The sequence below is a fragment of the Nilaparvata lugens genome, chromosome 6, assembly GCF_014356525.2.
Source record: "Nilaparvata lugens isolate BPH chromosome 6, ASM1435652v1, whole genome shotgun sequence".
In the NCBI taxonomy this organism is placed as follows: domain Eukaryota; kingdom Metazoa; phylum Arthropoda; class Insecta; order Hemiptera; family Delphacidae; genus Nilaparvata; species Nilaparvata lugens.
In genome coordinates, this window is record NC_052509.1 from 67,454,390 (window position 1) to 67,469,174 (window position 14,785).

A 14,785-nucleotide genomic window follows, 5' to 3' on the forward strand; every position below is an offset into this window, starting at 1 on the left:
TTGATTTTGATTTGATATTTTCTATTTATTTGGAGAATCCGCAATTGTAATCCTCAGTTTTTCTCTTTTGAGCGCAGAAACCACTCTTAAATTTTATCAAACTCAATCGTAGGCTAGTATTAAATTATCAGTAATACCTCAAATACATTTGTGATGATTATTCATGATCCATCATCAAAACATAGATGAATTCAACAATTTTTCTCCAGTTTTTCGCAAACATTCGATTGGGGTCTTCTATCAGAGAAAACTTATACTTTGAATATTGTGTGTTTCTATTGTTAGTAGGTTTTTAAATGTTTATGATGTGGTTTAGTCCAAGTTCAGTTTTTCAGAACAGTTTCAGGCCAGTTTCAGTTCAGTTTCAGGCCAGTTTCAGTTCAGTTTCAGACCAGTTCCAGTTTTCCAAGTTCACAATCAAATAGACCAATCCTTCACAATAAAAAAGACCAATCCTTCATAAATTCAACAATTTTTCTTTAGTTTTTTCGCAAAAGTTAGAGTTGGGCCTCCTTCTATTAGTTCAGACATCGCATGTTTATGATGACATGATGTGGTTTATAGTGATTTATAGTCCAAGTTCAGTTTGCCAATGCTTTCAGTATTTTTCATTATTGTGGTTTTGATTCACTAGCCTATCGTATTTAATGAGCCGCGTAATGACGATTGGGCTACTCCGCGGTATACGCGTTCTGTATTCATTCTAAACAATAAATCCAAAGGTCTATCAACGGTTTTGCTACCTTGACTTACATAGGAAGGATTATGATCTTTTATTATGATACGGTACTATGATTTCAAACACAGAAAACGTGTCAATGAAGAGTAACAGTCCGACAAAACTGCAATCGCGAAATTGATAAAATATGTGTTAAAATGTAGTTTCTGATTCTAACATCTCTATAAAATATCGGATGTAGATTCTCTTCACTGTTGTTGAAATTCGCAAAGTTATTTCGAATTAGGAAAATGTTATCAACTATTGAGTAGTGTTATCAAATTTGATGAGGTAGAGTAGCATTTTCAATGGTTTGGAAGTTTCAATCTCAACTTTTAACCAATAAAAATAATCGATAAATAATCCCTGTAGCCTTATAAGTTCTCTCTGCGTATGTCTTTTTTCCTTATTATTCAAGAATAGAGGAACTACATAACACATAATACAGGAGTCTCGTCAAAACTATTATCCGCTCGAAAATTACTAAATCGTTTATCATAATCAGCATCCGAATTAGAATAATCCAATCCATAATCATAATATTCAACATAATCCAAGCGGACGTTCTAAATGATCGATCTAGAATTCTCAATTGAAGCAGCTATATTTATAATATTATTATTCATAAATGATCGATCTAGAATTCTCAATTAAAGCTGCTATAGTTATAATTATTATTCATAAATTATCTATCTAGAATTCTCAATTGAAGCAGCTATAGTTATAATATTATTATTCATAAATGATCGATCTAGAATATTCTCAAAATTGAAGCAGCTATAGTGTTTTATTCATTATTCATATTATTATATTATATTTCCTCTCAATTTGAAGGCTCGTGGTTTGGATTTTTATCAGAATGTGTTTGAACGAACAGCTGACATTTCCCCGTTTAAACCGAGTATTTGCTTACAGGCCTAGAACCCCAAAACTGCTTCTTTCTAAAATCTTGATAATTAAATTTCAATTACTTTGTAACAACAGTATTACCATATATACAGCAATAATATTGAGAATAGAATAGTGATTCCGAGAGTGTCATAGTAAAACATCATATTGTGGGATACCTATATCATAGGACAAATGGAAGCCGGTTATTCATTTTTCACAGCTGACTGGTAATGTTCCTTCCTCTAATTTTGATAATTTTTTAACTACTTTGATACAACTGTATTGTCACATACACAGCAATAATAAAATTGAGAAGAGTATAGTGATTCGGTGAGTGTCTTATAGTGAAAACAATCACAATTTATACAAAAAGATAGTACTCAATATATTGTAGAATAGAAGAAGAGAAAAGAATTTTGTAGAATAGCTGTATCGCAGGAGAAACGGAAGCCGGTTGTTTATTTTCCACAGCTGACTTGCAAGCTTTCGATTTTACTCCAGCCTCTCTCTTGTTTATTAGCCTGCGTAGAAACGTAGTGGCCTCCTTTCCACCCTCCCGTTGGCCCCCAGGGGGGTTTTGAGGGGTTGTCATCCCCCCAGCTAGGGGTTCGTCGAACCTTCAACCCCAGCAAGACAAGTGCGCGTGCCCTAGGTCTTGTTGCGTTCTGCTCATGCGTAGTAGCTCCTCTATCCACTAGAGTAGCGGTCTCTTTGAACTTGAAAAGATGCCGCCGTTGGGAAAGATCAATTTCTGACGTAGCTTGGTGGTTTTCCAGTCTTGGTAGGCTAAACCTGGTCTAATTGATCGATAAACTATATTGGATAGAGATGTTTCTCAACATGATAGATCTTGGAACAATCGGGAGTTTATTTTCCCTCATGTAGGTTTTTACTTGGAAGAGGGAGATCTAAAACAAGTTTAACAAGAGTTAATTCCACCGGGAAATATACATATCTAAATGTGTATATTTACTTTACTTTACTTTTGTGTATATTAACTTTACTTTACTTTACTTACTTTTAGCTAATGCTGTGGTGAATGAATAAATGCATGACGTGTCAAAACATAGTGGAACGGCTATCTTTCTAACATCACTCTCCTATCTTTCTACACTTCCATTATAACGTGGACCTCACTATCAAATCAAATAATTTATTATCAAAGAAAAAGTGTTACAACGTCAATACAGTTTACAGCAGTAGCATAGAACAATATTCTGCGAACAAAACATAAAATCAGTCAATAAGATCGGTATAAAAGAATTCATGCGTTACATTATAAGCACCAATAGAACTTTCAAATACCTTCAACAGTGGATTTTCATTGTTTCCACATTTTTGGGAAGAAAATTAATAAGCCCATTGACATAAATACTCCCTGTTCTTTTGAGAGTTACTTGGAATATCTGGATTGATTGATTGATTGATTGAGTACTTTATTTATGTAGATTACAATATATACTGGCTTATACACTTATATACAATAGCTTACAATACAGCAAAATTATAGATGAATTTACATAATATAGACTAAGAAAATAATTATTGAAAGTATATGATATGAAAAAGTAATTTGTAATATAATAACTATGGATAATTATATTGTTATGCATCTACATAAATTGGCGGAGCTTTGGACATATCAATGTCCATTCTTCGGAAAGAATATTAAAAATATCCTCCCCACTAACTCTCTACCAAAAATTTGGATAACAGTATAATAGTGTGTGACCCTAGACTATAAACGTGAATTCAGTGAACTGCTAATGATTTATATTCCTGTGAGATCTAAATCAATGACAAAAACACTCAGATGATGATCGTTAGCTTTTCTGCTGTTATAAACAATGCAATCCATTGTCGAGCTATTGTTGGCTCATCTTTGGTTCATTTTTTTTGTAGGAGGGTCTCCTCCCACATATTTCAGTGTCTCAACACTATATTTTTCTCACTCACACCTTTACTGTCTCCCACATACTGACACTCTCTCTCATCCCTAGTGTTTCTCTTATATTTCTCTCACTCACACCTTTACTGTCTCCCACATACTGACACTCTCTCTCATCCCTACAGTTTCTCTTATATTTCTCTCACTCACACCTTTACTTTCTCCCACATACTGTCTCTCTGTTTCTCCCACACATTGTCTCACCTTGCTCTAAAACAGTCCACGCATTCAACACACGTCACTTTCTAGTCTCAAATTATCTGATTTACACGTGTGTATTAAACTGACCAATAATCATTAAACGAATATTCTATTGCCAATTTAAACATATGCCTACATCGTTAAAATAGTCAATAGTCAACATGAGTTTGTGGATTTGAGTGAAATTTTCAATATTTTTTTTGCAATTGTGGAGGAAGAGTTTTGTTTGGATTTGTATTTGGAAATTGATCAATCTGATAAATTGATTGAATTGTAGTAAATACATTTTTTGGACTCAAAATTGTGTACGAATTATCATTTAAGTTAAGTAAGTAGCATAACCTTTAGACTGTGTATTCCAAATTAAGGTTTGAAGCAGTTTTGGGCAAAAGCCTTTTGTTTTTACCTGAATTGTATTTGCATATGAATAAATAAATAAATATCAGCGTGATAATGTTCCAATGTTGATATGAACCAATTTTGGGTGGAAATATCTCTAAATCTGTTAGAAAACATTGACTCCCTTCTACTTGTAGATTCTTGAAAGCAAGTTATGTTGAGTTTCTTAGTAAGGTCTAATTGTAACAGTGAATTTGTGATCAGATTGATACAAGGGATATGAACCAATTTCGGGTAGAAATATTTTGAAATCTGATAGAAAGTAATGACTCCCTGTCCAATTGTAGATTCTTGGAAGCAAGTTATGTTGAGTTATCTAATAATTGTAACACTCAATTAGTAGAATAGAGTAGTTCTAATACTAGTGAATATTAATCATTATTGGAAACAAACATTTAAAAATATATTAGAAACTATTGATTACCTTCCTACTTCTCCAATTTCCTGATTTTGTCACAAATCGTCCAAATATTATGTAGGTTAAGTTCACTTCAATTTCAACACCAAATCTTCAATCTGAAACTATGAATCAGAATAATACAAAGAAATTCAAATTTAGATAAATTGATAATGAAACTTCCGTTAAAACAAAAACCAAACTTCAAATATTCACAAAATATAGAATAAAATCACTTAAATTTTGAGCTCGAAAATATCACTTTCACCATAGCTACAACATGTTGAGTTATCTCCTAAGGTCTAATAGTATATTAGTAACAGAGCGTGAGACATACATCGAACAGTGTTATAGTTAATGTTGCATTAAGTAGCAATGCAACTTGCTCCTGATAAGGTAGTAAGCAGGCTGATATAGGATGTAATGAGACTAACAGAATGTCGCTAAAAACGGTTGATGCGTTTGATTTTTGTGACGCTAACGATTGACTTCTGTCGCTGAGTTTGATCAGTGACGGTAGTACTGTCACAGTACTTAGTGACAGCTGGTCAGGAAGTAACTACTGTTACTAACTACTACTCAGATACCTGGCGATAGTGTAACAAACTGACGGAATCAGAGTAAAGGAGTTTGGAGTTTATAGATGAATACTGGAGCAGATACTACTCTATGTAGAGAAATCTACTCAACTACGTGAGGAAAATCTACTTGACAGCCCCTCTACCTTATCCAAAAAAATTCAAGTTGAAAGTTGGAATACGAAATTTATTCTCTCTTCTTTAGGGCTACTTTGGATATAAAATTATAAATCTGAGTACCCTTTCAAATTATTTTATCACGACATGATTCGAAAGGTGGGCTCCTTGGACTATGTAGGCATTCATGAAGCCCAAAAATAATCTGATTTGGGGGAGTGTTCCTGTGGGCAATAAGATAACATGTCGGTTGTGGGAAGGCAGCTCCCACAGTGATATCTTCCATCTGGATTCTCAGTCGTAATAATATGACAGAAATGTAATCGAAATGACGTAATGTATGGTGCACCCACACTCTGTCTCTGTCTTACTGTTACACCCCCACACGACACTCACACACCCAATCACCTCTGAATTTCTTTCTCTGTCATTCATTAGTGTGTGCACGGGCCCAAATATAGACTCTGACCTTTTTACAGCGCCGGATTTCGGCAATGAACACTTTTAGGAGTTGTAGGAGTATTGACTACTGTGGGTGGATGGTTCTTTGGTGAGGTCCACGTTATAATGGCAGTGTTTGATCAGCAATGGTATTTAATCCTTGTCTATCATTCAACAAAGCAGATAGCGCTGTCTCTTTATCGTTTTGCTCTGTTGCTAGATCGTCTTATAACAATGTAGAATTAATAATTAATTTACAAAATATTTCATCTTAATTATGAAAATTCATTATGAAATTATTGATAAATATAATTACTTGTTTTATAATTGATTATTTTAAACAGGAATGAACAGTTAATATTACATTGATAAACCTGTATCAGCTACCATCTTCAGAAGGCATTGACAAGACAGAAGATCGACAACATTTTTCTTCACTTCCATTATAACGTGGATCCCACTATAGGAACAAAGTGTGGGTTCAGTAGATAGATTCCATCATTAGGAAAAAATGTCACGTTTTTTGGAAAAAATGTCACGTTTTTTGGAAAAAATGTCACGTTTTTTGGAAAAAATGTCACGTTTTTTGGAAAAAATGTCACGTTTTTTGGAAAAAATGTCACGTTTTTTGGAAAAAATTCACGTTTTTTGGAAAAAATGTCACGTTTTTTTGGAAAAAATGTCACGATCCTGGTCTGATTTCACAAAATCCCAATTACGGGATTACATATGCAACATCTCAGTTTAAACGGAGATTGATTAGCTGTTGGTTTATACCTGGAATGTAATTCCAAAAATGCAACCTCTACTACATGTGAACCTAGTTTAACATTTAACTTCGTTTGTGCATGAAAACTCAGTTTCGAAGTAAAAGCAAAGAGACTGTGAGACTTCTGAGTTGAAAATGAGATTTCGTGAGGAATAACTCACTTATGAACCTCGGTTAACCTGGCATATCGATTCATGAAACAAATTTGAGGTTGTGTTTCTTTTCTGGCTCAAAATTTTGTAAAATTACTGAAAAATTTTTAATTTGAAGAGATTTGAGTGAAATAGTTTTGTTGTTAATTAGTTTTAAAATATCAAAATTCAAAATTTTTAGTTTAGTCATTAGTATTGAAGTGTAAATTGGACTTTTTGAAGTGAAAAATGGAATCTAACCTCATTCTCTTTTGAAACTTTTATTTGTAAAAATTTGGGAGAAGACAGTTTTGGGCTATGCCTGTTGTCTTCTCCCAATCATATTTTAATTATGATTTGTGATTGTGAATAAAATAGATAAAATAGATAGATAAATTGGTCATAGGCATATTATTAACATCATTAAATCACATATGGGTCGAAACATAGCGAAGCTTCGATGATTGAAAATATAATTTGGCGACGTTGCTAGAAAAAGATAGCGCTATTTGCTTCGTCGAATGATAGACATAGATAGCAACACCAATATCAATCAAATATACTGTCATTATAACGTGAACCTCACTATAAATGCTTCTAACTTGGTATACCTCAAATACCAACTTGGTTTAGTTTCTTATAACGTGGAAGACACCATAGTTCTTTATGAGTAATAAATGGTTATTGATAATAGTCCAGCCCAGATAAATGAATCCGACATAACTGAAGCAATTGATTTCTAGCGCAGCTCATTTTCACGATCCAAAAAATAATAATTAACGGTTCTGGAAAGCAGTCGACTCTACGTAACCCAGGAAGCAAGTAGTAAATCCAATTTAGAAAAGTGAACGTCAGGTGAATTACAATTTTCAAAACGGTAACATTAATTAGAAACAACTACAAATTGAGTGAATGTTCAGATCCGAATAAAAAACTGTAATACTGGACCAAGTGCCAATTAGTTGAGTTACTGTCTATTCGCTTCCAATCAACCATTCAAATTTGCTCATTTAGTTTTAAGATAATCCGAACATCGACCGTTTCAGTTTTTTCAATTATCCTGATTGCAGCTAGAAGCTTACCAAGTTAATCGTTTCAGTCTCAAGTTTTTCCATAGCAATTCATTTTCAAGAGCCGTGTAGTGAATTTCTTGACACCGACCGTCTCAACTTTATAGTTCCCGGCTCTGTTAATTAATTATTGTCGGCTTTTACTTAATGACTGCACAATGCTTGCTTAATACCTAATAGAATTACTCAGAGAAAGCGGTCGGTTCTTTGAACTTTTTCAGTTTGCACTGATATTTCAAGAATTCAATAGAATGTTACCTCCACCTTCAACCTCATATTTGCAACTTGAATGGGTGGACACTGGACAGGCAATAAATTATAAAGAGTCCAGAAATGTTTCATCATTTCAGATCTAATTCTTTAATTACGAATTTGATATAATTTCAAGATTGATCCATAGCTTTGACTTGAATGATATCAAGTATTAAATATCAAATTTTTGATTCATCAAAAATTGGGTCATTATAATCAACTACATTATCAAGTCTGAAAATCTTCAAATTTATCATTTTCAGTCAATTATTATCGATTCTCAGCTCTAAAAGAATGTATAGATTATAGATTATTATCTATCAATTAATTCCTTTTTGAACATCTCTGTCATGATTTTCAACACTTTTGGATACTTTCTTTAAACTGACCACCCTATTCATCATTCACTGTCATCATTTACTTTTCTTACTCAACTAACATCATAAATCATAATTCCCGGGCTGATCATTTTTGTATAGTAGCGCTCATCGAATTTCCATCTAGCTGTTTACCCTGTTGTCAATATTTGCAGTAGCAGAAGTCTTCGGGGTGATTTACAGCATTTAATTGGGATTTTCCTTTAATAATAATTACAGTAGAACGTCAATAATCCGGATTAATTGGGTCCGGACCCCATCCGGATTATCAAACTATCCGGATTATCGAAATTACGTTAAAAAAACGGTCAGCACCACTATTCAAGAAGCAAAGCTGTTAAAATTGCATATACAGTATTCAATTATTGGTAGGTAGAGTATAATATATATTGTACATTAAAAACATGTTTTCTCCAGTCGCCCGCTGTAAAGTAAGGAGCTTAGCGCCGAGGGCAGAAGGTATGAAAATTTTATTTCTTGCCAGAGACGAATCCGGATTATTGACTGTCCGGATTTTTGACGTCCGAATTATCGACGTTCTTCTGTATAAATAATATCTTCAAAATGTTAGTTCCACTACATTCAATTATTTGAGTAGCCTATGTTTTTGAGAGATCCAAGTCCTATTATAGTGGAGGAGTGATATAAGAAATATTTTTATAAAACTGACAGATTCAGGTGGATTCCGAACCACTTCACAATACTGGTATCTTGTATCTTAGCACTTGTATCGATTCATTATTCATGTTTTATCTCTCAAAAATCTAATTTCTCTAGAAAGCACCATCATGTTTAATACTGGGAGATTACTTAATTATGATTGCTGGTGTTTCTTAGCACACTTGGTAAGGGCTACTGTACAGCATATCAATTAAGAAACACCATGTCTCTAGCACTATAGAGAGGTCCACGTTATAATGACAGTATTCGATTAACATTGGTGTTGCTATCCTTGTCTATCATTCCACAAAGCAGATAACGCTATCATTCTCTAGCTATGCAAAGCTGTTATATCGTTTTCCAACAATGTAGAAATATAAATTGATTAGCAGAATAGTTAATCCTTATTATGAAAATCTATGGATTAATCTCATTGGAAAATGTACTGTCTTGACGAATAGATATGATAGATTATTTTAAACAAGTCAATCAGATATACATACCGGACAGAGAATCGGCAACGCTGTACTCCTATCTTCCACCACTGCCATTATAACGTGGACCTCACTATCTAGCCAAGCACTCACTGATTAGTGATCTTGTACCTATTTTACTTGTTAATTAATTTTGTAGCCAGCGTGCGACGTGTCGATTGTAAATTACCATTAATTTATGACCGATATGGGATCAGTCATTAACAAGGCTGAGCTACTTGGGTTATTCACACACCCTGTTTTCATACATGATGTGCTTACTAAATACAGGCCTACGAAATCATACTGGCATACTAAGTGAACCACTTTTTCCTGCTTCTTCATGATTCACTTTTTGTGTAGTTGAGGAGTTGATATTGTGCTAATTATTCATATTGAATAAAAAAGACTAAGAAATTGTCAAAAAACCACAGATTTATTGATACTTAGAAAGACCGGTTTCGGTTATTACACCATTGTCGATCTCTGATAAAATCTGTTTCTAAGTATCAATAAATCTGTGGTTTTTTGACAATTCCTTAGTCTTTTTCAATCAATCTTCAGGATTCAATTGTGGAACACTAGAAGTATTTTTTCAATTTGAAAATGATTTTTGTGTGTTTTGAATTGTAAATTGAGTGTGTAATTCAAGAGTGTTGAAGTGACACATAACCTAGCTACATTTGGACTGTTGTATAAATTGGAATTGGAACCGTTTTGGGCTTATAAACCTGTGGTACTTTTCAGTAGACTAAAACATTTTCTTCTGAATGACTGCCTTTCTGTCTCTCCCTTTCTTCAATCAATCAATCTCCCTCTCACTCTCACTCTCTCTCTCAAATCAATCAATCAGTCAATCTCACTATCTCTCTTTTGGTAGAGAGCTACTGGGAAGTATATTTTTAATATTCTTTCCGAAGAATGGACATTGATATGTCCAAAGCTCTCCAATTTATGTAGATGCATAACAATATTATCTTCAGCTACTACAAATTGCTCTTTTCATATCATACACAGCTCAATAATTACATTCTTAGTTTATATTATGTAAATTCATCTAAAATTCTGCTGTATTGTAAGCTATTGTATATAAGTGTATAAGCCAGTATATATTGTGATCTACATAAATAAAGTACTCAATCAATCTCTCTCTCTCCAATCAATCAATCACTCTCTCTTTCTCTCTTTTCCTAACCCTTCTTTTTTATACTGCAAAACTTAATCGAAAAAACATTTGGAACACAAATAAACAAATATCAAGCTTTCCAACGCAAGCGCGTGTGGGTGTGTGTGCGTCTCGTTTTCAATCATTTAAATAAATTAAACGGAGTCAATCTAGTCTCAGTCTTGACATTCACCTTTCTCTCTCTACCTAGTAATTAGTTGTATCTCTCTTTCTCTATCTAGTAATTATTAGTTGGGAAGGCTTGAGCCATGGTCTCTGAATTTAGTTTTTGATTGATGACCAAATCGATTCGACGTCATAAATACTGGAGTCGACACAAATCAATCGCTTAAATCTATTTTGGATAGCTCAACACTTCCCACAGTAATAACTTGCTGCCTTAAGAATCCTCCATTAAAAACTAATAACCCGTTAAATGCCTTATCACTCACTCTGAAATATGACTGATGGAATGGCGAATTGAAACTACAGTGAGGACCACGTTATAATGGCAGTGGAGAAAGATGGAAGAACAACGTTGCCGATTCTCTGCCTCCTACCAGTATTTCCTCCTACCAGCTGATACCAGTATATCTGATGTAATATTAACTTTTCATTCTTGTTTAAAATGATTTATTACATTTTATTCGTAAAAAATATATTTCCAATGATTAATTCGTAGATTTTCATAATTGAGAACCACTGTTATTGAATAAAGTTAGTATAGAATGAAAAAGACTAAGAAATTGTCAAAAAACCACTGATTTATACTAACTTTTTTTGACAATTTCTTAGTCTTTTTCATTCAATATGAATAATTACCACAATATCAACTTCTCAACTACCCAAATAAAAGTTAGTATAGTCTACATATTGTAGAAGAATAATTAGACTTCGAGAGCTTAATATATTCTCATATCATTTTCCATCAGTATTTTATACGTCGGATTGTGTTGACTAGTTTTTCAAATAATGATATGAAATGACTTCGTGAGCTAATATTCTCATATCATTTTCCATCAGTATTTCATGTGTCGGATTGTGGTAACTAGTTTTTCAAATAATGATATTTATTTTTTGTTACAGGTGATCACCTGGATACACCTGGGATGATCAAGGAATAATCACGCATTTGGCGTCTTGGTGAGTATTTTTTTATTTATCATAGAAAATAATTTCACAAGTTTGATTGGACTTGTCCAATTTAACGCAAGCTCAGAAATATTTTCTCGAGAAAACACTAATATTCGTTATAAATAAGACACATGATAAAAAATTCATGAAACTAACCATTGTAAACTATCTAATATTTCCTGTAATTGATGTTGTAGTTTTAGTTTTTTGGGAAATAAACATTTTTCTATCTATTCAAAAATAGAAATAATCTTGAATGAAGTGGTAACAAAAATAAATGAAAACAACAATAATATTTCACGATTGAAGTCTGATGGAATTTAAAAATGGGAGGAAGCCAATTTATTCTCGCAACAATCATTGTCAAAGAGTGATTCTATCAGATGAATGTTAGAGTGAATTTTATTACTTTCCGAAGATGGCCAAGACTTGAAACTAAAATGAAATACAGAGGTTTAAATTGTATGTATGAATTAATAAATGTTTGGATGATATTTGACTTAATATGAATAGTCTCCGAAGAATGCGGTGAATATTGTTCAGCTGTTCTTAGTGAGAATTTGTGTGTATTTTTGATTTCAAAATTCATAAAATAACTTAATTAAGACAATGTGCAGTGATAATTAAGTGTAATATTTAACTATAGTTTGGTGTTTTAATTTTCTAAATTTAAAATTTGCATCTCATATTTATTTTTGGACAAAAGTTGACCTTGAACTTCTTACAGAACAAACATAACCTATTTTTTGGACATGTAATCAAAATTTGGGAGTTTTGGGCCAAGCCTGTTGTTCCTTCCCAATCATATTTATATGATTTGTTATTGTATCCACGTATAAATAAATAAATAAATATTATTCACTTGCAGAAGCAGCTTGAAATGACAGAGTCCCTCTATCGATACACAGAGTTTTCAATAGTATGAATGTATCAATAAATAAATAGATGATATTTAATTTAATATGGATAGTCTCCCAAGAATGCGGTGAATTATCCACTTGCAGAAGCAGCTTCAAATCACAGAATCCTTCTCAATTTTCACTCCTACATTGAACTTTAAACACTTTGATATTTAACAAAGTAGGCTACAAACAAGTTTCTACCTCATGTACAGAAATGGAATATTGATATTCAGTAGGAGAGAATATTGTACAAAAAATATGATTTTACGAGCTATAAAAGTAGCCAGTATTTGCTTGCAATCTAATAGAATTTAATTCGAAATATACTCAAGTCTTCCTCATGGGTTAAACAAGTCCTTGGAATATCAAGCGATGGGAGTTTATTGTGAACGTAAAATCCACCTCGGATGTGACGTGATGGAATATCGTTTATCGGAAAAGTTCAAATAACACATTCAGGACAAAATTTCCATTCTCACACAGTGGTGTTTCACACATCCGGAAAATTCCACTGTCCTTGCGATTCTGTAACTGTAGCTACGTTTGGTGTCAACTACATCATTATTATCGTAATCGTCATAATCTATGAACAAGTGAACATAATCATCATCATTGTAATAATCCATAAACAAGTGATGCCAATTGAACTGAAGGCTATTGGCCTCTTGATGTAATTGTCTCTTTGATTGAGAATTAGGAATGTTTATTATTGACTAGCGTGGGAACTGGAGGAATTCATCATACCTGACTGTGACTCTTGCTGAATCCTACTATTTGGACTGCCTGATCACGTGAAATAAAATATTCTACTATAGGTTCCTCCATGTGGTTCACATTGATTTTTTTACTGCTTATGTCATGGCAATCGCTATTCAAAACTATTCCAATCTCTCATTATTTACAAGAGTAGTGTAATTAAAACTATGAGAATTTATTGGTGGAATCCTGTCATAATTCTTGGGTTTTTGACCTCTCTTGATGGAAGTCGAGTGTTTTCATTGATTCGATTGTGAATAAAATGTAATGATTTTTCCGCATAAAGATCTTTATTTCTCTCTCGTATACAACAAACTTTTATCAATCTTCGTATACTTCATTCATGATTGTTGTCAATTATTCATTGAATCTGATAATTTATTTATTTATTTATTCACCATTTACAATCAACTTGAGGAGAAAGAAACAGACTACAGTCCAAAACTTCTTTTCATCCCAATTTCATAAAATAAATTGTCCAAATAAAGGTTATATGCGACTTTTCAATTAATTCTTCACCAACTTCCACATTGAAACAAAACAAAAAAATTCACTTTCATTGTACAGTTATAATTTTCCATAGATACCAGGTTCTTGGTTTTTTTAGTCACAACAAACTTTATCTATCTTTATGTCCTCCATTCATGATAGTGAAAAAACATTGAATAGAATCTCACAATTCTCTTCCAATATATTTCAAAAAAAAATTGAATTTTTTTTTCTTCAAATGTAGTGTAATTCTTCATCAGGCATCTCTCATGAATGATATTAGGCATAATCATTTTCATTTCATTGAGATTTTATTCACTTTACTAAATAAGGAATCAATAATACTAGTAGTTCTGCGAACAGTAGACCTCACGCAGTATTCTCATCCACAAGTACCTGATTGAAACTATAGACCTTATGGAAATTCAGCAATAGACTGGCTTCTCCACACATCTGTGTAATCACTTGTCAGCTGATTTATGATGAATAAATCTATAGTCTGAGTTTTACTCTAATATTGGCGTATGAAGGAGGCTTCTTTTTCCTTTTATATTATCCTTGAAAAGCAAAATTTCCAAAAACCTTGTATATACGACGACGCGCAATTAAAAGAGGAACTTACCTGTCAAATTTCATGGAAATCTATTACCACGTTTCGCCGTAAAGGCGCAACATATGAACATTTTAACATTCAAACATTTTAATCATTTAAACATTAAGAGATATGCAAAACCGTCGACTTAAATCTTAGACCTCACTTCGCTCGGTCAATTAAGCTAACACTCATGAGAAAATAAATCCTTATAATTTATTTCGAGTCGAGGAATACAAATCAACATTTCTTTCCAATTCATTTGAATCATAGCTAACTCATCGGTAATGATAATAGAGGGTCAACAAACAAGACTGTATAGAAT

At 32.9% G+C, this 14,785-nt stretch overlaps 1 protein-coding gene across 1 annotated transcript in view; it reads left to right on the forward strand.

Moving 5' to 3' along the window:
• Window positions 1–14,785, forward strand: part of LOC111048436 (early growth response protein 1) — a 52,544-nt gene that overhangs the window by 1,915 nt on the left and 35,844 nt on the right. Inside the window, exon 2 of the mRNA XM_022334318.2 lies at window positions 11,674–11,730. The gene's annotated coding sequence lies outside the window, so the exon portion shown is untranslated. The remainder of the gene's footprint in view (window positions 1–11,673; window positions 11,731–14,785) is intronic.